The sequence below is a fragment of the Lagopus muta genome, chromosome 4 (genome assembly GCF_023343835.1).
Source record: "Lagopus muta isolate bLagMut1 chromosome 4, bLagMut1 primary, whole genome shotgun sequence".
NCBI lineage: Eukaryota > Metazoa > Chordata > Aves > Galliformes > Phasianidae > Lagopus > Lagopus muta.
This window is the reverse complement of record NC_064436.1, coordinates 66868091-66891235: the sequence shown is the minus strand read 5'-3', so window position 1 is coordinate 66891235 and position 23145 is coordinate 66868091. Positions and strand designations below refer to the sequence as shown.

At 36.4% G+C, this 23145-nt stretch overlaps 1 long non-coding RNA gene across 1 annotated transcript; it reads left to right on the top strand.

The window, feature by feature from the left end:
• Positions 1-534: 534 nt before the first annotated feature.
• Positions 535-22602, top strand: LOC125692087 (uncharacterized). The gene is made up of 3 exons (XR_007376445.1): positions 535-578; positions 19646-19689; positions 22512-22602. It is a non-coding gene; the product is annotated as an uncharacterized LOC125692087 (long non-coding RNA).
• The last annotated feature ends 543 nt before the right edge of the window (positions 22603-23145 follow it).

The window sequence follows — 23145 nt, the reverse complement described above, 5'->3', positions numbered from 1 at the left end:
CAGTCTCAACCAAAACATGAAGCATAAAGGTTCATCTTCACTTGAGGTGAAATTAGCTAAACTGCGAAAGGTATAAATTGTGGAGCAATTGGGCTTGTATGGCTGAGGATAGCATCAATTTCTTTTTCAAGAACAGAATACTTGACCTACTTTGGAGGCTTTGGAGTTAAACATGTGAAAAAGCAGTTTGTGCTGGATAACTGCAGGATTTCTGGCTTGGTGAGTGAGGTCTCCAAATCTTTTCCTAGTTTCATATTTTTATTACTATATAACTTCAATTAATTAACTGAAGCCTGAGACATATCTTGTAGAATCGCCCTTCTAAAATTCCCAAGTAAGATCTGATGATATGTCATGTAGAACCTACTGAATCATGGCCTGAACCTCTGATTGATCACCTGAGGCAAGCAATGAGTCAGCCACAGAAGCACAAGTGAAGGTAATTCACCTGTGCTGCAGGAAGGGGTGGAGCCTGGCTCCACCTCTCCCAAATCCATTTAACAGCTGACTACCAGTACAGAAGAATCTCTTCTGGAGATCCATTCCATTGGTGTTTTCCATGTGAGCCCAGGGTATGGGTGAGTGTACCTATCGTTTCTGTTTCCTGCTTTGGTGTAACAACTACATAGCCAAGCTCTCTGCTGTACTATAGCATCTCCACGTTCATTAATTGTATGTATGTATGCAAATGTTTGCAATGCACATTCTATAGTAGAACCAAAGTGTCTAAGTGCAATATTTTCTACTCAAATTCATTAAATCTTCTAGAGTCACTTAGGACATGTTGCTTGAACAAGAGATGGCAGCAGGACCACGGCAGTCTAGATTGCTCTAGTAGGAAACTCTTCTAAAAGTCTTTTTGGCTATCTGCATATATTTTATTTATGGGGAAACTCTAAGCTAATATGGCACCTGCAGTTCATCTTTGCTCTTTGAGGCATTTTGGTGTGTGTAGAAAAAGGGGCTAATCCTTTCAAGAAGTTAAGATTGGGCTTTCTTTTCACAACTATTTTAGAAATGTGTAATTATAGTTATTTCAGTGGAGTAGTTCCTGGCTGATTTCTGAGTAAGCAAAAGAGAGAAACGTCTTTGCCAAATGCTAAGAACAATGAAAATTTGCAGGAAATGTATTGTGTTCTTGCCTGATTGAACAGACTGCTGAGCACTCTTGTGCAATTCTTATCTTCTTTCAATTTTACAGAAAGGAATATCAACATCTCTTTGTAATGTGCTTTGATGCATACTGATAAAAACAGCTCTTTAGGAGATAAGTGGCATTGCTATGATATCACAAGTGGACCACATGCAGCAACAAATCCTATTTTCCTGGATTTTAAAGGACATATTCAATCACTTTGTTTTTATTTCTCATTTTACTATTGACTTTCTAAGATTTGTTTATTGCAACAGTTGAGTTATACAGAAATCTTCACCTGTTTAGAATACATCTGTGATATTTAAAGATTTGCGAGTAACTATCTTTTTTCTCTCTCTTTGGCTATCTTTATGTATAGGAATAACTACCTAAACAGGTGACTACACAGTGACAAATGACAGACACAGTGACACCAAGGGCATCAGCATTTATCTTTGTTTTGATAGGGAAAATAAAGGCAAATATAGTTTGAGATATCTTTAAATACCTCCACTTAATTGTCCTAAATGTTACAAGATGCTCTACACAGATGAGTTAGCATAATGGACTATTTTACTCTAGAACCCCAAGCTGCGACAATTGGTTCACTTCTCTTCATTATGGGAAGTATCTTTCTAAGTACCTATGGTGTCACATTTCCTTCCATTAAAAAATCAGCAATTCTTTTCTGGGTGGGTCTGATCTTAGTGTTAATTGATAGATCTCAGAGTCTAGATTCTTACATTTAATCATGGAAAGTTCACAGGCCGAAAGATAGCTTTTGATAGTAGTAAAAAAAAAAAAAAAAAAGTTTCAATTCACATTATGCATCTCTGTGTACAGAGCCCAAGAAACTTTGTTTTCTGTAATGATCAGTCTGTTTCTTTTTTTCCTTTATAGCTGTTCATTAGAAAAGACATATTTCACTTATTACAATATACGTATATACATCAAAGACAGTAGAGTAAATAAAATTAAAGAATAGATGTATCCTTTTCTGATTTCTCTCTTTTTTATTTCCCTTTCTAAATAATTTATTAAGAATTGATTCATTTCATAGGAAAAAGAAAAGGTAAGAAAATTATTTGGGAATTCAAATAACTTTCTATTTCAGTTTAAATGACCAATAGTCTATAGTTGATTCTAGCTATTCAGCAGTGTTTCGTATCATTTTTTTGGGATTTATGAAGCCAGTCTTCAAATAAACGTCCTTATCTGATGTATTGCACGTCACATCTATTTTTAGTAATGTAAAATACAGGTGTTTACGTAAAACATTATACCATAATTTATTGTATATTCTGTGGACAGAGGTAGCTTTCATACTTCCTAAGGTGTTTTAGACAGAAAACATTACTAAGAGGTGGAGAAAGCAGCTTGACCTGTTTGAAAGTAATTTTATGGAATTATGTCCACCCATCACAGAATGGCCAGGGTTGGAAGGGACCTCAAGGATCATCAATCTCCAACCCCCCGCCACATGCAGGGCCACCAACCTCCACGTTTAATGCTAAACCAGGCATGTTTCATTTAGACTCAGTGTCGGTTATCTGCATCACCTTGTCAAGAAATACAGAAGTATCTCATTTTATCAGAGTGTAAATCAATTAGCAATTTTGAGAACGAAAGATAAAGAACATCTGTCTGTAGATAAGGACATTCAAATGTAGTCTTTGCTCCTATTGAAAATGAAGAACATGTACAATACAGAGAAAGGGTGCATCCTGATTTTAAAAAGCCGATAAAAAGGACAGGCGCAAAAGTTAACCCTCCTGACAGTTTAGGGAAGCCACAGAAAAGTGTCAGCCCCCAGAAACCAATTAATTGAAAACTGAGTGACCTTTAGATTCCCTGCAGAGAGTTAAGAGGTTCTGGTTAAATGCCATCGTTATGAGTCACTCCAGTTCTGTTGGTATAATTACTGCTACCATCAGGCAAATCTTCTCAACCTTTTGCTGATCTCTTGTTTAAAACAAGCTGCCCACCAACAGCAGATTTTGAGATGTGTATCACCAGTTTTTTTTTTTGTCTAAATTAGCAGAACGAGGGGAAATGGCCTCAAGTTGCACCAGATGAGTTTTAGATTGGATATCAGAAATAATTTCTTTACAGAAAGGACTGTTAAGCACTGGAATAGACTCCCAAAGGAGGTGGTTGAGTCACAATTCCTGGATGTATTTAAAAACCATTTGGATGTGGTGCTCAGGTACGTGATTTAGTGGAGAGTTGTTAGAGTTAGGGTAGTATGGTTAGGTTGTGGTTGGACCTGATGATCTTTAAGGTCTTTTCCAAACTGAGCAATTCTATGATTCTAAGTAGTTTGACATCTAACTGCAATATTCTCACCATCACCAAGGAAACTAGTAGCAATAGGTAATTAAAACCCAAGCAAATAAATCACACTGGATGAATAACTATTAAATTCATCTTTATGGGAGCCATTTGCTTGCCATCCCTATCTGCAGGCAGAAATGCACGCTGTGGCCAGGTCTGTAGCTGGATGAGTTGTAGATTCTGGAAATGCTTGCTACTTCCAGGAACAGAAAACAGTTTGTCTATACCAGTAGATTGAAGAAAAAAAAGTACTTTAGCTGACTGATCTATCCAATGATTATTCACCTGAATCATAAGTTCTCTTAAATGTTATGCTGTGGAGACAATTAGCTGAAATAATTTTATAGAAGTATTTAAATCTAATGATTCATCTCTTAAACTGGAGTATTTGTCATAGAATGAGACTTGTTCATTGTTTCGGAAATACATCTTTTGTGAACAAGAGAAGCAAGGGCACAAGAGGTGTGTCATCCTTCCTCCTTTCATGTCTCAGGAAAAATATGCCCCAGTGTGAGAATCTTCAACCTGTCAGACTGCTTTACTGCTATTACTAACTGGCTTCTTGTTTTAGGAGTGAGCATGCTACTTGAATACAATACAAACATTACAATCAATTCATCCACTTATTCCCATTGTTCCCATGATGTTTATATCTGACCTGCTTTATTTCTGAACTATTCCTATCCGTATCTTTCCGTATTTTTCCTCTGGCAAAAGGGGACCACAGTGATCAGAAGTAGTCTGTAGCGCATATATGTCATCCAGAGCAAAGGGGCTCTTCCTATCCTAGAATACTTTCTTCCCTGTGGCAATCCTATTGTATTTTTCCATCCTATAACATCAGTGGGTTTTCAATGTTTTCAATTTCAGCATGCTTCTGATCTTTGCATAGGTGTCTTCTTATCTGCAACCCAAAAATAAAAATCTTAAAAATATATTTCTCCTTTCAGGAATTTGCATAACAGGGTGAGAATCTTATTTATTTGAGAACTAGAGATAAATCTTAGTCCCAGACAGTGAATCGTTACCCCAGGTTCTTGTAAACAAATCACACAGCTAGTAAAACCTGACCATTTAGATTAATGAAAATGGTTTTTTTTGTTTTTTTTTTTTTAATTTTAAGGGAGAAGCTGACAAAATCAGAGCAAACATAGCTTGCTGCTTTTTATTTTTGTTTGCTTATTCTGTGGTTTGTTAGAGCCTCTTGAATTCAGAAACAAACCCAAAGCTCTCAAGGCTGAGACATGTGCAATTTATTCTGCTTCTTCAACCACAAAGGGGTCTTTTTCTGCCTTCCGGCTTGAAAACCTTCTGGTCATGAGTCTCGGCACATCTTCTTCTTCAGTCTTGACATTTTCTGTTTTTGCCTGAGGAACTAAAGCAGGGTGAAGTCATTTAGGGTTTGCACTAGAGAACCAGGTAAATGGTAGTTTCATTTGTTTTATTCTAAACTGACAGAGACTGCAGGCACTTTAAAGCAGGCAGTGCTGTTGCCTGGTCTTCACTTCTGATATTCTGGTTTTACCTGCTTATTATTTACTTCTTTTCCTCTAGCAATGTCACTTACTTTAGGTTGTAAATCAAATTCAGACTTGTTCCAATTTTTTAAGATAGAAGGAGAGTAGTCGGGAGAAAGAAAGGGAAGGAATCACATCCTCTGAGTGGCATACTCTTACTAATATATGCAGAAACACATTCACACGCACCCACATTCATGCGTATTCACATTTAATCTAAAACAAGAATTGGAAATACAAATTGCTAATCTTTACATAATTTAAGACTAGAGCACCTAATTATCCATGGCAAGCATTGTCTGGAAATTACACATAGAGTAAAGCATGTGTCTAAAATGAAGGGGCTATATAGATTCATTTCTACATTTATTCGGAAGAAACTGAAGAAAAAGAGACCCATTCCTAAATACTGCAATATACATACAACATTAAATTATCAGAACCCTTGGCTTTGTGTATTCAGTTAATTTCACTGTAAGCCAGAACTAATTTCAGCAAATCTGATTTCTCCTTATTTTTCAGTTATATAAACAATACAAAAATACAAAGTAAAAATATTGGCAGTAGAGCATCTATTTAGCTGCTGGATTTCTTCTGATAATGTCAACAATGCTGTTTGCAAATACCACTGCTTGTCGTCTTTTCTAAAGCGAGTGAGATTCAAAAGCAAATATGTTATACAGGAACAGAGAGTGAATTCACACACTCCCCCACCTGCTGATGGGCCTGTATAATGAAAGCTGGTGAGACAGGAGTTTGTATGACCACGACACTCAAAACTATCTGAGATTTTTTGTCCCCAAATAATGAAATCTGATAGGGAGAAGAATCATCAATCAGAGCGAACAGAAATTAAGAGTCAATCACAGATGACTTTTAAAAAGGAGTCAGCCTGAAAAGAGGAACTGAATAAATCTGTCCTAGTTTGCAGGATGCAATGCATAGGAACACTGCTTCATTATGCAAATGTGATCCTACAGGAGCCTGCTCACCATTTAGAAATGTGTAGCTATTTCTAATATTTTGTGTATGCCTGGTGTTGAGCTTTATCTGATATGTTGTTGATATCAATGCTAGATATATAATTCACTGATTGCTTTTTAATGATGTGTTGTTAATCAATCAATAAACCACTTCAATCCCAATAAGATTGAAATCATATGAGTGAGCAGTTTTTCCCCGTGACACTGATCTATAAAAAGAGGAATCCTTCTAAGTTTTAGTAGTTAGCTGGAATGTTAACCAAGGCAATGAGTCACTCTAGGCTCTCTCATCTGACATCATATTTCAAGGTGCAGATTTATGCCCCATGTAAGATGTATAACCCTGATGACTATGGGAAGAGCCTCCATATAAAGCCAAGTATTTGGGTAAGTTCCTAAAGTTAGGTGGCTGAATCAATGTTGAAGTGTTTTGTTCTGGCATTTTTCTAGGTTGGAGAAGGTTTTACTCTCCACTTAGGATTCACTTCATTTTATTGATTTTCATTTTCAGTGGTGAGTAGAGACAGGACAAGGGGAAACGGTCGGAAACTGCAGCATAGGAAGTTCTGCAAATATGTGTGCAAGAACTTCTTTACAGTGAGGTGACGGAGCACTGGACAGGCTGCCGAGGGAGGTGGTGGAGTCTCCTTCTCTGGAGATGTTCAAGACCTGCCTGGATGCCTACCTGTGCTACTTGGTGTAGGGAACCTGCTTTGGCAGGGGGTTGGACTCGATGATCTCTGGAGGTCCCTTCCAACCCCTACGATTCTGTGATTTACAGAATCACAGAATTGTAGGGGTTATTTCTCATGGTGTGTGCATTGGTATACAGGAACTTTAGGGAAGCAGCAGGTTCAGGTATCTCTAGAGAGACGCAAGAAGGTTTAAGCCTGGTTATTGACAATGTTATCTTCTCTTAGGAGTCCTCCATAATCCAGTTAGGCAACAGAGTCTTTTCTCCACAGTTTACTAAAAAGGCAGAATTACCAGACCTCTCTTTTTCACAACGAACTCCATTTCCTTCTCCTGTAGAATCTATTTTAAAGCTCTGGTAGTCAATCCAGTGAGATTGCTCCCCAGAACTCTTTTGCTCAGCCAAATCCCATCCGATGCCCACAAAGGTGATCTCTCAAAGGCCTGCCCAAGATCACAGTACCCAAAACCTTGATCCCAACACCATCCCCTCAGCCAGTAATTTACCTTGTAGTTTGGCACTTTGTAAACGTGTAGGTAGAGTCACTCCTGCTGTGAAGATTTCCCAAGAGACAAAAATGTAAAGGAACTAGAAGACTGCAAATCAACTGGATATGAAACAGTGAGATGATAGCCTGTGAATAGCATAGCAGCAGTAGGGTTTTTGAATTGAGAATTAAACTCAAGGATACCCACACCCTTCAAAAAGTCAGCAGCACATTTAATGCTAACTGGCAATCCCAAAGACATTTTACTGACCCCCTGTTGGGACCACAGATGATGAGAACTGAATGTACACAATGACTGAACAATCTTTTTTCTTCTGGCAAGTCAGCGGGGGACCGAAAAGGAAATTTGCCTACTGTTTGCTATTCTCTGTGGACAAATCCAGGATTTCTCCTGCTGCCTCCCACTGTGAACATAAATTCATTTGAAAAACAAAATAGAGGAGGGAAAAATAAGTTCCTAATGCAAATTGCCTAGTACTATGCAAATAAGAAGCTAATAATAAGTGATAGCAATATAGTCTCATGTATTTATTAAGAAAAATGAGAGAGTGTTATTTAGTGTCATTCACATTTACAAATTAAAGATGTAGGAATTTCTTTTGTGTGACTACGGATTATAAATCTTCACCCTTTCTCTTCATTTTTAGATCAGCAATTTCTTTCATCTTATTTGATTATAATAAGTCACATATTGACTCAGAGTTTTTTTTTTTCCCTTCTTCCCTCAGCGTAAGTTTCTTTTAGAAATTCCCAAAGCTTAGGCCAAGTGTTAATGATGTAGGGAAAATTTCCTTCTAGTGTAAGGAAAGAAGTGGGCTGCCCAGAGAAGTGGCAGAGTCACTTTCCCTGGAGGTTTTCAAGAAAAGGGTAGGTGTTGCAGAAAGGAACAAGGCTTCGTGGGCATAGTGATGGTGGGTTGGTAGTTGGACTGCCTGATGTTAGTGGTCTTTTTTGACTTTAATGATTTGCCATTGTAACAGAACCTGTAATACAGATTCTAATGTATTTCTGAGAGTTTCTGTGCTGGAACCATGGTGCTATTAATAACAAGACACAAAATGCTTCTGTCTTGCAAACATGAAAATGAACTAAAAGTAGGCTTAGAGTGATGCCAAATTGCAGCTATCCAGTAAGTTATTATTCATCAGCTGGGCTATAGTAAATGACTATATGTACATGTATTCTTAGGCCATGGCAAATGTGAGATAATGCTTCTGATTTTAGGACATAAAAGCACCTTCAGAGTAGGTCACAGTAGCTCAGATGAATTATGATAACTCATTGATGACCAGTAATTAATGGTTACTACTAATCTTGCTTAGAGAGCTTAGAAATTGCAAAGGCTTACCTTGAAGAACAAGGGGATTCATGCAAGAGTAATTGGCAGCCATATATGGAAATTCAATAGAAGTATTTTCTGTTAGACTTTGGGACAAAAAAGGTGTAAACCTAATAACTTGTTGCACTGAATCTGTATGTTTCCTGTGCTAGGTACAGTGCATTTGTATGTGAGCCAGATGATTTTTATCACTGTGAATAATACGTAATGTTGTATGTATTGTTTGAAAAGTAGTAAATCCTTCCATATCTTTCTGTGCAAAGGCATAAAAGTTACTGGATAGAACTTCATTTTGCTCAGATCAGATTCTTTGCTGATAGGTATGAGGATAGAGGTAGGAGTGAGTAAAACTAGCATTTGAAATCTATGTTTTGCCAAAACTGCAATTTCTATACAGTTTCATTAACTATTTCCTTTTGTTTTTCTGTGAATAGACACACTAGAGTTAAATTGATCAGGTTATATTTTGGCCTCATTCCACATGGGTGAGAGAAAGTATTTCTGTCTGAGGAAATAATCTTTGCAGTAGTATTTTACTCAAAATTAAAAAAAAAAAAAAGAGAGAAAAAGAAAAAAACCACAAATCCACAACTCATGAGTTCCACAGAACAGCATTTCCTCTTTCAAAGATAGCTGGTTGTAAATAATCTGGAATTGCATAGGAAGGTGTTCTGTTGCAAGTCTATTGTAAGTTAAAAGCATAGGAGAAAATATCTGGATCCTGTAAGGCCACTTGTAGCAGAAGCATCTTCTGATGTTCTGAATTTCAGTGTTCAGACAAACTAGCTTTAAAGCAGTCAGATATCATGCAAAAATCTAATATTCAGATGGATGCCACCTTGGCAAGTACAAGCAGAAAAAGAAAAGAAATACAAAATCCAATTTACTATACTATTTCATAAAAGGCACTATGAAGATTTCAGGGAAACAGGAACAATTCTGAGCTCAGATCAAATAGAATTAAAGAAACAGACTGGAAACTTTGGTAATACAGGATGTGTGGCTGCTAATATCAGTCACATCTAAAGTAGTGGTAAGTGCTGGATTCCTCTGAGGGGAAGAATGCCTCCTTGAATGCAATTGGCACATCACCCACTCAGCACAGGGAGCACTCACTGTCTACATTGAGAGTGGCTGACTGCAAAAAATGAAACACTTCTCAACACTAAAAGGAAGAAAATAACCCAGAGGTATCCTGAGTGGAGAACTGCCTTTCGGGGAAGAGAAGCTATTTCTGAAAGATTATTCGACCAGTACTTTCTCAAGGTCTTGTTGACTTTGAATTTCTTTTCATAGATACTCCTACATGTAGAACAGAATGAGGTTTAGTCCTTATACCTTTCACAAATGGAGAGTTAGAAGTTTGTTAGCAACTCACTCTATCAAAATTTTATCTTGCTGTTGTTCAGTCCATGCTTTGTAAGTAAATTCCTCATGCCATGTAAACTAAACTCTCAAAAGAAATGATAACTGTTGTGACTATAACGACCTACTATTTGCAATGTTCACCTTTGAAATTCAAAATTTGCTTTCTTTCCTTATTGAAAACACAGATTTGAAGATACCTCCAGATTAAATTTAAATACTGAGAAATTATTAATAATCCAATTCACTTTTTAGCAAGAGTAAGAAATTAATGCTACCCATCAATAATTTCCAACTTACCTGCTTACAAGAAATCTTGTAGATGTTATGGATTTTAATCTGAAACAAAATAGGCAGATTTTCATGAGGCATTTCCTTCATTAATAGCTATTCATCCAAAATATATTAAAGTAAGTAATTAAGTAACATAATTAAGTTAATTTCCTTTTAAAAATTAAATTGAGATTAAGAATACCTTTCTCCCATGTCCACTGAAACTTCAGAAAACTGATACCTCTAACTGATGTCTAGGCAAACAAAATCTGCAGGCTTGGGGACTGGATAATTAACAAAACATCACAGCAACTTTATTTCCTATAATACAAATAACTAATTTTAGTTGTGCTGAAGCCAGTGGCAACTCTCTAAGCATGTAATTCCTGGCTAGTAATTGTCAAGCAATTAAGAAAAGATCTCCTGCAATGCAGATTGTGCAGCAAACTCATTCAAATCGCCCTTAGGTCCCAGTAATGATATAAGTAGAAAATTTTATTGTAACATCAAAGTATCCTTTCTTTTCATATAATACAATTACTTATTGCAGTATCCACAACAGTTATGGGAGTACATACTTTCTTCCTTTTTTTTTTTTTTTTTATTTCCCAGACCACTTTTCTACATTTTCACACTTAGAATCATAGAATCCTTAGAGTTGGAAGGGATCTCTGAAGGCCATGTAGTCCAAGTCCCCTGCAACAAACAGGAGCACCACAGCTAGAGTAGGTTGCCCAGTGCCTTATCCAGCATGACCTTGAAAGTCTTCAGGGTTGGGGCGTTTGCCTTTCTTTATCCTGAGTTATCTCCTTTGTCAAGCTTCACAAACTGCAGTTCTGCAGTTTTTTTTCAGTCTTTCTTGTGAGTGATATTTCTTAAATTTCTAAAATTTTGCTTAATCCTCCTTTCTGGGTACTTTCCATCTGCTCACGACTACTATAAAGTATGCTGTGCAACACCAAGGAGAGAATTTTAGCTAAAGCCTCTGAGGAGATCAGAAGGATTACTGAAGTTATTCCATATGTCTTACAAGATACAATTTTTCCTTTCATCTGACCTAAATTCCATTGGCCTTCGTCCCTTCATTTTTATTTTACGGATGGAAAACTCACATACAGGTAGACTAAGTGAATTACCCTGTTCCATGCAGGAAATTTTGTTATCTGGGAATTGAGTGCATGTCTGAGAAGTCTGGAATTCAATTCAGAGAGAAATTTTATATATTATACCTCATCTCCATGGTTTCACACAATATTGTTTCCCCCTTGCTATCTTTCTCCTTCAATAGTTTCACTACTCTTTCAAGCCTTTTCAAGAATACTGTCAGATACTTTCTCCTTGAATTCACTTTAGCTAGAAAAATCTCTTTTTCTTGTATTAAAATTCTCAGAAAGATCAAATTCTTTTACTAGTTACAATGACCTCACACATTACCTCCTCCTTGTCTTTCTTTAGCTTTTGCCTATTTGGTGTCATTCTGCACAGAAACTCTCCATTTAGATAGCTGAGAAGTGACTTTTATACTCTGAATATCATACCAAAAAGCAAAAGACACCTTTCCCTTCCATTCCCACTGTCTGCTATTGTAAAGCACTGGGTCAACTGGAGTCATTTTTACTTGACATCAGCGTGAGAAAAGTCTAAGAAAGTTGATGGCTATCAAATGAAAGGTAGCATCTGAAGAACAATTTGCAATACAAATTGGATATGAAAGACTAAGTTATCATTTGCTATTAATCTAGTTATTACAGCACCAATGGCAAACAAACAACCAAGTTAAATCTGGGGAACATTTGCATCTTCTGAAATGTTTTCAGAAAATTTACCATTGATGTAATTTCACAGCAATACAATGTCTAGGGAAACCATGAGGAAAATGTATTTTGGAAAACCAGAAATTTTGATAATAAGTCTAAGTCATAATAAAAGTCCTTCAATACAACACCAGCCCAGAATGTGAGATATGAAAAGTTTGTTGTAATACAGCTATATAAGTCAGAAGAGCACATCTCTACTTGTTAATACGTACATAAACATGGCAGCATACTTAACAATTCAGTGATCTGAAGCTGTTTTTTTCCTGAGTTGTTGCTTCAGGAAAAGTCTTTGCTTCTGCTCTGAAGTCTAATCCTCCAGCATGCAAGTTACTCTACTCTTTATCCAATTTAATTTACATTGTGGAGTGTCTTGAGACCTATTAATGTCATTTGATTTTCTCCTAATTTTTTTTATTCTAAGCATGTAAAATTGTTCTTTCCAGAATGTTGACTTCCTGGCAAGACTGTTGTTTAACTGATCACGATTCTCTCCAACTTGAGATTTTCAGAGAATATACCATACAGAAAACACTATCAAATATCTCATGTATTTATGTTTTTATTTTGTTTTGTTTTGGTAAATATTTACAAATCCAAATGAAGTGCCAAAACACTAAATCTATTTGTCATTTTCAATTTAAATCACAATAACTGGAGATTACTCCTCTTATTAAGTATTTACCTAGACTGCAGGACAATTTTGGATTCTGGAAAGGCTCATGAGATGGATCACCTGCACTAGTATGGAGGCAGTGCTGATGAAGTGTGCTCAATTTTCTGCATAATGTTCTCACAGAAGACTGATGAGTAAGATCCTCAGAAACAATTACAAAAAAAAGGTTATCCATCAGCAGTCAAAGATAACTTTTTTTTTCCTCCTCTTTTTTTTTTTTTTTTTTTTTAATTTTTTTATGCCCAGAAGTTTTTTCTGGGTTGGATTGACTTCATTTCTACAGTTTTAAGTGTCTTTTCTTAGAGAGACCTATTTATAGAAGCTCCAGTGAGACCAAATGATTCAAGACAGATAATTTTGAAGGTAGTATTTGACGTGGCATAAAAAATGTCAAATTCTATTTGATGATTCCTTACATTAGCCTTCTCTTGATTGTTAAAAGTGGGTAAACCCTTCTTATCTTACTAGAACAGAGCTTATGTGAGAAAAAGAAGAGAAAAGAAAGGAGAAGAAAGGAAAGGAAAAGAAAGGAGAAGAAAGGAAAGGAAAAGAAAGGAGAAAAAAGGAAAGGAAAAGAAAGGAGAGGAAAGGAAAGGGAAGGGAAGAAAAGCAAAGGAAAAGAGAAAAAAGAAAAGAAAAAGGAAAGGAAAAGGAAAGGAAGGGAAAGGGAAAAGAGAAAGAGAAAAGAGAAAAGTTTGGAATTTCTTATTTATTTACTTATTTATTTTAGCAGGATAATTTTAAATTGTCTGCTCTAAAGAATATCGTAAGTTTTAGCAAGCCTCATTACACATCTTTGAACACAATATTGTGTGTCAGAAAGGAGTGTTTATTACACAACCTGTACTATAAAGCTGTGTGTAATTCTAATTCTAATTATTATTATTACTTTGAGCATATTGTTTTGTTCCTGACTTCTTTTCAATGTGTAAGTAAGACCACAATTTAAGTTCAGTTTCCATGTTCTTTGGAACACTGAAATATTGTATCACAGTATTCCTCTATTAGCATGTTCCTTGTTACATGTTAGTGTAACAAAAGGGTAGTGCTATGATACTTATTATCTAATCTCTTCATTTCTTAGATTTTTCAGGCAAAAAATAAATAAATAAATAAAACATTATATCACGTGGAAGTTACTCAGATTCTGCTTTGGCAAGCTGGCAGATGGAAGGTGATAATAATTCCTGGAAATGCAGAGGCATGATGCAAAGAAGTCAACAAGGCTTATTTTTCTTTTTCTTCATCCTTGTAATGAATCATTTATTCAAATTCAAGATAAATCTGGATTTCTTAGTTCATGAACTTGAAAAAACAGCTAATGCTGCAGCTAATGTATTTTCCAAGTTTAGGGCTGCAGGCAATAGAACTAGAATACATAGAAAATGTTAATACAGCTCACATCTTCCTGAATACCAATAGGAACTGAAGAATAAACTATTAAATTTTGCCTGAATTACAGGATAAGAACAATAGCCATTACTACTGACTTCTGTCTTTGGCCAAAACAATTACATTTTCTTCAAAATACTTGCCACTAAGGGGCAAGATTTGTATTCTCTCTAGCTGCTTATAGCAAGCATTTTATTAGTGCATAGCATATTGTGATGAATCTAAGTAGAGAACTGCCACAAGCACTAGCAATTTCAGGAAAATGAATCATTATCAGCATTGTAAATATAAAAATGCATGTATGTACATAGATTCACGCAAATGGTCCATTTTGGGACTCTTTCTCATCACAGTAAGAAGAAGTAAGCTGATCTGTGCTTCAGGTTGGAAACTGGTCAAATAATTAATAAATATTTTCTATGAGGGAAAAAAGAACATTATGCATACTGTGTACAGAAAGGCAGCTTGGCATCCTTAATAGGTGGAATGAATGCATCCAATTATCTTTCAGTGACATGAATGGGATAAAGTCAAATATATACAGGTATGAGTAATACTGTATTTAACCGACTCTACTAATCTGAATGGATTTCAGGACTGCAAAACTGTGTGATAATAGGAAGGCACAGAAGAAAAGCTTTGGGTTGAACGTGAAGTATGTGGTCTCAAATTGCACCAGGTAAAGCTTAGATCACATGTTAGGAAGAACTTACTCATGGTGATCAAGCTTTGGAAAAGGCTGCATAAGGAAAAAGTAGAGTCCCCATTTCTGAAGGCATTTAAGAGACAATTGGACATACCACTAAAGGATAGATAGAACTTGTTAGATCAGGTTGTTGGTCTGACTTGATGATCTTGAAAGTCTTTTCCAAACTAGATGATTCTCTGATTCTACAGTATCAGAAATAGAATTGATACCAGTGATACAACATCTTGCCATGCACTCAAGGTTATTTGGGATTAGTTAAGCTGGGGTGTGTTTTTTTCTAAGCAATATCAATTGCCTCTTTGGCATAAATTAAGGCGATTACTTCTATTAGTAAAAGCCTACAAAAAAATGGTAGGGACTTACAGTTTTTTAATTTAATACAGTTTACAGATTTTAATCTGTAAGACCTTAACCCCCTTTAAAAAAAGTCAACTGATAGCCTTCTTTCTACTTCAGACATCTAGAATGATATCCCAGATACTTTTCCAGAGGATGTTTATAGGAAATAGAGGAAAATGTGTCAAGGTAGGGTGTGATAACCTCTCTTCATTTGCCTTTATTAGAAGGAGATTAAAGTATTAAATGCTGTTCTTTAGTTATTGATTAGAAAGAGAATCTAAATGAATATTTCAGAGAGGGATGTCTACATGTCAGACGCCTAAAGCCAAGAGCAGCGGATACCATCCAGTGTTACAGTTCTCTCCATAGAGGTATGAATTCCAGATACATTTAATTCACAGCTATATCTCTCTGGTCTGACTGAGGTCATTTCATTTGCATCCCGTGATGAATGAGAGCCTAACATCACATAGGAATAACAAGTCAGTCTCAACACAAGCACCTGTTTTCTCTGCTGAGGTCCTCAGAGTATTGAAATAGATCCTATTTTCTTTTCTCCCTGTTCTAACCTTGATAAAGTTAGGAAATAAAATATGAGCAACTCCTAGGTAATGCTGGAACTATTGTTTCTGTGGCAACATCTGTCATCCTGACCACTCAAGGATATGTCCATGTTTCAATTTTATTTTATAATCTATATCTATAAATCTGCTTTTACTACTCTACCATATATCTAAAAAAGTTCATAATCATTTTAGTCTTTGTATGGTGATCTAATTAAACCTTAACCACAGCTTTGTACGCAATGCAACTTGAATAATCATTAAACACCCATCCCCTCACACTCTCTAACAAGTCATTTAATAGAACAATCACAAGAAATACCCTTTTAATAGTAAGTAAAATTAAAAGACAAATCCATGAATCTCCTGGGCAAGTAGAGATTAACACCGATAGGAATTTTGAGCAGAAATTTTTAACCCATGACAAATGTTATTTCAATCTGTTAAATTAACTTTCATCAGCATAAAACGATCACTATGGATATTGATTGTGGCACATAGAAGGCATGTGGTCTCATATGAAGGTGAATGATTTTATGTATGAACACAAAAAAAAGCAGCAGACAACACTGTGTAGAAAGGGCATGGGCACTGCTGGCATAATCTTTGGGTTACATTAACATAATCTCTTGAAGACTAAGGATATTAAAGCAAGGTTTTGCAACAAGTATTCATTGGCCTCCTGAAAATCCATGTCTCTACATTTCTGTTATAAGAATGGGATATTCATGTTCAGATATTTCTGTATAAAATGGATTCTGCATTGCATATGTTCTCATGGGATATGAAGGAACAGATGTTAAATAAGAGGCACAAAAGCTCTCAGGAGAACTCAGTAGTAACTCCAGTGCCATAGGGAAGAACTGGTACTGTCTTCAGAGCCTCAGTAATGAATCTTCAGGGAACATCCCTTTACCGAAGAGTGTTCCCATACCTTTTAATTAAGTACCTCTAAACTCAGATCTAGGAAGAAAATGCCTTCAGAGGTTCCATGTATTTTCAAGAAAATGGGTTAGCACACAGTACTCCCAGATACACAACGGAAAGTCTCTACCTGCAACTTGTAATTTATATTTTCTTGGAGGCACAGAAACAGAGTAGGCAGAGAATGAATACAGAAACAAGATTGCTTTGATGTATACGTTTCATCAGTTAATTACTTCCAAAAAAGAGCATACTAGGTGCAAACAGTGGGGTGGAACACTGGTTCTGTAGTGTGACTGAACTACAGGACTGCATTTGTTCCTCATAAACAAGGAATTTGTCCAGGGGCTATGAGAAGAATGGAGGGATGAGCTCAGCTCATGTAAAATAACTGAGCACACAGCTAATGGTGGCTCCTTTACAGTGGTTGATTTGTGTCAGTGAACTTTCATCCAAGCATGGATGTTATTCAGCCATGGTTGGTTAGTTCTGTAATTGACAAAATCCTCTGCTCAAAGCAATCTTTTATCTGTTCTTGCAGTCCTTCATTTGTTTTGATACATAGACAGATTTTAATCTGTGTTCATTTGCCTTTTATTTGTATACTCTGGCCTTCTTGTATTCATAATTATACTGTATAGCCATTGTCTTATTTTAATATAATTATGCTTTAATTTCAAAATGCCTAACTTTTCAAATCAGACCATATTTTTGAATATTCTGTACGTGCGCTTGCATTTTTTATACTCCTAATTGTTAGTTTTCACATCAATTCTAGCATCTCCAGTCCTCAAAGTGACAGCATGAAGACAATAACAATTCAAACCTTTTTTTTTGACTAAACATATTACGATATTTTAGACGGACTTTCGTTTGAATTAATAAAATGCATGTTGTCTTAGAGATTTCTACCAATATCATTGAGATAAGAGAATTATACCTTCTGAAACACTGTAATTCCTTTGTGAATTCTGTTCAATAAGTAGCTTTTATGTTTTTATTTGTTTTTTTTTTAAATTTTTATTTTTATTTTTGTTGAAGCTGCATTATTTGCAAATCCCGAAGGGGAATGTATGAAATTTCCTAGACATAATGAAGTTGCTTCATGATTCTTTTTGGCATGGATGAAACAGAAACAGAAGTGAGAAATGACTGCTGTAAGCATTCCGCAGCAGATGTTCTCAGCCTTTTCAGAATGACCACTGTGTCAGGGAAACAGCAGACGCGAAAATGTACTTTCAGCTCTCTTTCATGCCAAAAAAGTCAAATAACAGACTCAATTATAAGCTTATATGACTTTTTCAGGAAAAAAAGTGGTGGATAGTGGTTTATCTTGAGAGAAATTAGTCAACCTAGACTATATTTGGTCTGTCTTGTAAAAAATTTCCTGACAACCAGAACAGTGTGAGTATGTGAGGGTGTTCCCATGAGAACTACGGAATGCTGGGGAATGCCACAATTGTTTCTAATGGAAACTCCTGTAAGTTTCTGAATGGATTTTATAAAATGGTAGGATAATTCAATGAGGGGTTGGATTTAATGGCCCAGAAACATTTTTGTGAAGCAGCAGAATGAGCTGGGAGAACTAATCCCTCTGGCTGAGGCAAGTGCTCATTTATAGCTCCTCAGATAACACAGCTGATATGCATAGGTACACATCTCTCTAGTGAAAAAAGGGTTTTAGTCATGGGTAGCTTTCAAGACTGGATTCACCTTAGCTATGTTGCAGCTGCTGTGGATATGTTATAAGTGTTTGTGCCCAAGTTTGTATCACAGTTCACTTGCTTTGTGACACCAAGCCTGAACTAGTGTCCCTCCATACCCCTTCTTCATTCTTCAAAAGATCTGGAACACTCAGGGTATGATTACTGCTGTCTATCTTTTGCCTTAGACCCAAACCCAGCTGTAGAGCTGTTGCTGATGTAGGCTGTTCTTTGCCTCAGGAGAATTACTTATTTCATTCTGGTTCGTATTTCCTTGTTTATGATTATGGTATGATTAAGATGCATCAAGCATATAGCTGAATGTGTTTGAATTATTTGAATTATTATCTTAGTTTGTATTGGGATTGAGCTTCTGAAATGAATTTCCCAGTTTTTCCCATTCAATCCTCCATTGGATTTGTCTCAGAGCACAACAGATGTTCTTTCTATCAGATGAAAATAAGCTAGAGAATCAGCTCTGTAACTACATTTGGTGTGGTCCATATGATAGTGGTTGTTCTGTCAATGGCACCAGATTATAGTTATTCCTAAAATGATTCCGGAAGTGCTTGTCTGGATCTTCGGTATTAGTCTGCAGATGCACTCCTTCTGGTCTATGTTGTTTTCCTGTACAGTTACATGCAGCACTGGCAGAGATATGATCAAGCTGCACAGGGCCAGAGCTCCATCAAGAATCATGCACTTCCAATGACATCAGTACTGATGTAGAAAAGCTGAATGGCTGATATGTAAATGGGCCAAAGAAGATTACCCGTATTAGAAATATGGCTGAATTCACAGAAGTGCAATTTTAAATATTAGTCAGGCTCTCAAGTAGATAGAATTAGATCTAAATGAAGCCAAATCTTTCCCTCTGCGTACTTAATTACAAAGTATAAATTTTTTGCTCTCTAAATTAAATATCTGTCTTAGTATACTGTTGCCCATATATTTCAAGATAATACCTTGTGCGTATTCCTCTCACACTTTCATGTTGGCATAATTATACTTCCAGGCAGGTTTATCCAAAGTCTAATATTTCTCAGCATATTTTTATCCTAAACAAATCAGTCCATGCTCATGCAGTTACTAAGTTGTGCAGACACATGTGCTGCTACAGTTCAGTTCTTAGACTAATTTACATTGCTAAGTTGGTGCCTAGATTATCCAATGGTTAATGAAAAACTAGGTTTTTCAGGAGAGTTTACAACATTGACACACAGAGCTACTTACAGGTAAGAGTTGGGAGGAGAGTATGTTTTCTGACTTGTATTAGAAATGTGGTTGTCGACCTGCAAAATGAAGTAAGGTAAACTAAACCCAGATCTCTCTTAAGCACATAACACATTCTTTTTTTTTTTTTTTTTTTTTTTTAAGTGGGACAGTGGATCTGCCCATAAAAGTGGCTTGAAGAAGATGTGGTAAGTGTTGTTCACTTTTTGTGTATCAGCACAAAGATGGGGAAACCTTTTTAAGAGATCAAAACCCCAGGTAATTAAAAAAAAATCAAAGATACAGGTATTAGCAAAATATTAACCAAATTCCCAGGAACATTCTGGGCCCTGGATAAACATTTTGTTTCAGAAGAGGAGGTACAGAAAGCGTAATTTGAAGTGGTGACTTCTTGAGAAATATATACTCCTGGAATAAGGAAGTTTCAGGTTTGGGACACTTCCCAAGAGTGTCATTGATCATGTCATTTCTCAGTGTATGGCCCAATGAATCTTGCAGACTTATTATTTATTCCTTCTGACACTATCTCCTCATAGAACTGTTATGCAAGTCTTGAAACATAATATTTGGAACTGTCATTCAGAAATACTTCAACAAACACAGATTTGATGCAGGTTTTCCAGTTGAATGTTGTCACCTGGGTCTGGCCAGTTAGATCAAGGAGATGTTTGAGACTCCTGGATGTCAGAAAATAAAAGCAGGAAGCAGAATAATTAAATAAAAACAAAATTCTACCCGTTCGTAGAAACTTTCTACATCAAAAACAAGTATTGGTCTGCATTTAGCTGACAGTGTTTACTGTAAAAATATGATTCTCTTTGTGGTTCCCATTAATAATTGTGTTAGCGTATTTCTGAAGTGAAAATCACACAGGCTTCATGGGAAGAACAATTGCTCTTTGTAGATGAAGGTTAAACTACCAGTGTAGAATTGCTTCCTACACAATGGGAGAAGTGAACAACTATAAAATATGCTTCCTGTCAACAAGACAGCTTTAAAGCCTCTTGGCTCTGTATGAATCCCTTGAATTGATAGTTTGGGAGGATGGCTTGTGCTTCCTAGGACTCAGCTCAGTTATAAAACAAGCAAATCCCACTTACTTATGCAGAAAATCTGGAGATTGTAATTTTTCAATGTATTTCAGAATAAATGATTCTCAAATAGTAGTAACTAGTCATCCCAAAAGAGCATCCTTGTTTGGGTTTGTTTATTTGTTGGAGAATGTGGAAGGAGGGAAATTAAGAGAAAAAAAAAACAACAAAATCTTAGAACAGCATGTAAATCAAAATGTTTCCACCATGAAAAAGCGAAGGATTTGTAGACATCTAAATTTTATCATTTGCAGTAAACAAGCTGATTTTTATTAAATGCCAACCTTTTTGCAGACGTTACTGGAATGTGTTCTCTTTTACATTGATCTTATATTATTGGTAGTTAGAAAAAGGAAAGAAACAATGTATTTCTTAAGGAATTTTTAAAATAAATCTGATCCTTGTAGTTTATGAGTCTGTTAAGTGTAAGTATTTTTAAATGAAACTGTTAATGGAGCCAATCTGATGTATTTCTTAACATTTATTTTCAATTATTTTTTATTGTCAGCTCCTTTTCATCTGGTGAAATTTAAATCAACAGACCCAGCAATGTAGCCCAGCACCAGAGTATCTAATCCCTCAATTTTTGATCAGAGTCACAGACTGATGAACACTAGACGGAAGGCCTGCGCTTGGTCTGAAAAACACAAAAGTCCACTGAAATTACTACTAATTTTGATTATGTAGTTAGTGGATTCTAAGATTTCCTGCTCTTGTTTCTTTCTGCATGTAATCCTGTAAAGTTATACTTACTGTTATTATTATTTCAGTTACAGTAAAAATTCTGCTGAGTAGGCACAATTTTAAATAAGGAACCTCTCTACTAGGTGTGTACATTGGCATGGTTCAGTGCTGGGACTCAGTAGGTCAGGCTGATGGTTGGACTTAGTGATCTTGAAGGTCTTTTTTAACCCAGGTGATTCTGAGATAGTATGAACATAAAACACAGTGTTTGATGATTTTTTTCTAAACAGATAGAAGAAATCAGCAGAGAAAGTGATATATGTGTTATTGAGCCCATTTGCAGAAGATTGCACCTTATTGATGGAAATGTCATATTTTCCTTAAGGTAGAATCATCGAATTGAAGAATGGTTTGGATTGGAAGGGATCTTTTAGTTCCAACTCTCTTGCTATATGTAGGGACACCTCCCTCTAGATCAGGTTGCTCAATGTCCCATCCAGCCTGACTTTGAATGCTTCCAGGGACAGGGCATTTACAACCTGACTGGGAAACCTATTTCAGTGTTTCACCACTCTCACAGTAAAGAATTTCTTCCTAATCTCTAGTCTAGATCTACCCTCTTGCAGTTTAAAACCATTTCCCGTTACACTGTCACTACCTGCCCTTATGAAAATTGCCTCCCAGCTTCCTGTAGCCTGCCTTCAGGTGCTGAAAAGCCACCATTAGATGCCCCCAGTGCCTTCTCTTCTCCAGGCTGAAGAGTTCCAAATCTCAGCCTGTCCCGATGGGGGAGGTGCTCCAGCCCTCTGACCATCTTTGTAGTCCTCCTCTGGACCCACTCCAACAGTTCCATGTCCTTGTGCTGGGGGCATCAGAATTGGATGCAGTATTCCAGGTGGGGTCTCAGAAGAACAGAGTAGAGGGGCAGCATCAACTCCCTCAACCAGCTGGTCATACTTCTCCTGGTGCAACCCAGGATATTGTTGGCTTTCTGGGCTGCAAGCATACATCGCTAGCTCATGTTGAATCTTGAGCCAGCAATGTGCACTTGCAGCCTGGAGAGTAAACCAAGGGGGAAAAAATATATGGGAAACAAAAACAAAACAAAACAAAAGTTTAATAAACCTCCCCCCTATCAGTTTGGAAAAATTTCCATTACCACTTCACTCTTTCTGAGACTGGGGATGTCTATGAAGCCTGCCTTTGGGACTGATATGTCTTTTATGTCTTTGTAGGAACTTTGGCTCAGATAGCAGATTGCCATTTTATTCCCCCCATGTGTGCTGTGCTAAACATAACGAGTCTGAAGCTGTTAAGTCAAATCATGTAAGTAATATATAATATGAGTAATTGGGAGTGGATGTAACCCTAGTCTACACAGAAGTGGGGGCTTTGTCTTACCGGTCCCAGCATTAAAAAACAAGCTGACGTCTCACTCTGTAAGATTCCCTGCACAGTAAATCCCTGGATGCTCAGTGTAACAGAAATTCTCCATATCCTGAGCCACAGTGAAACTGAGAGAAGAAAACATCATTCAAAAAGGTTTGTTCATAAAAAAGAATAATCAAATAGGAGAGAAAATATTGTGCAATATGAGTTCATAGAGTTCTAGAATGAGATGCCATAAAAAGATCTGTATCAGTGAATCCCTACTGTCAGATAATTGGTGGATGGGTGGGGGGAGGTATATAATATTGAATTATGCTCCAAAATGTGCTTAATATATAATATTGCACAGAAACTTTTTTTTCTTTACAAGAGCAATTCTTGCTTGCTTCCCCCTAGCTAAGTTTTATTTTTCCTTTTCTTTTTTTTTTGCACTCATTCTTTTTAAGTTGTACTTGAGTTTGAAAGTTTTGCAGTTGCTCA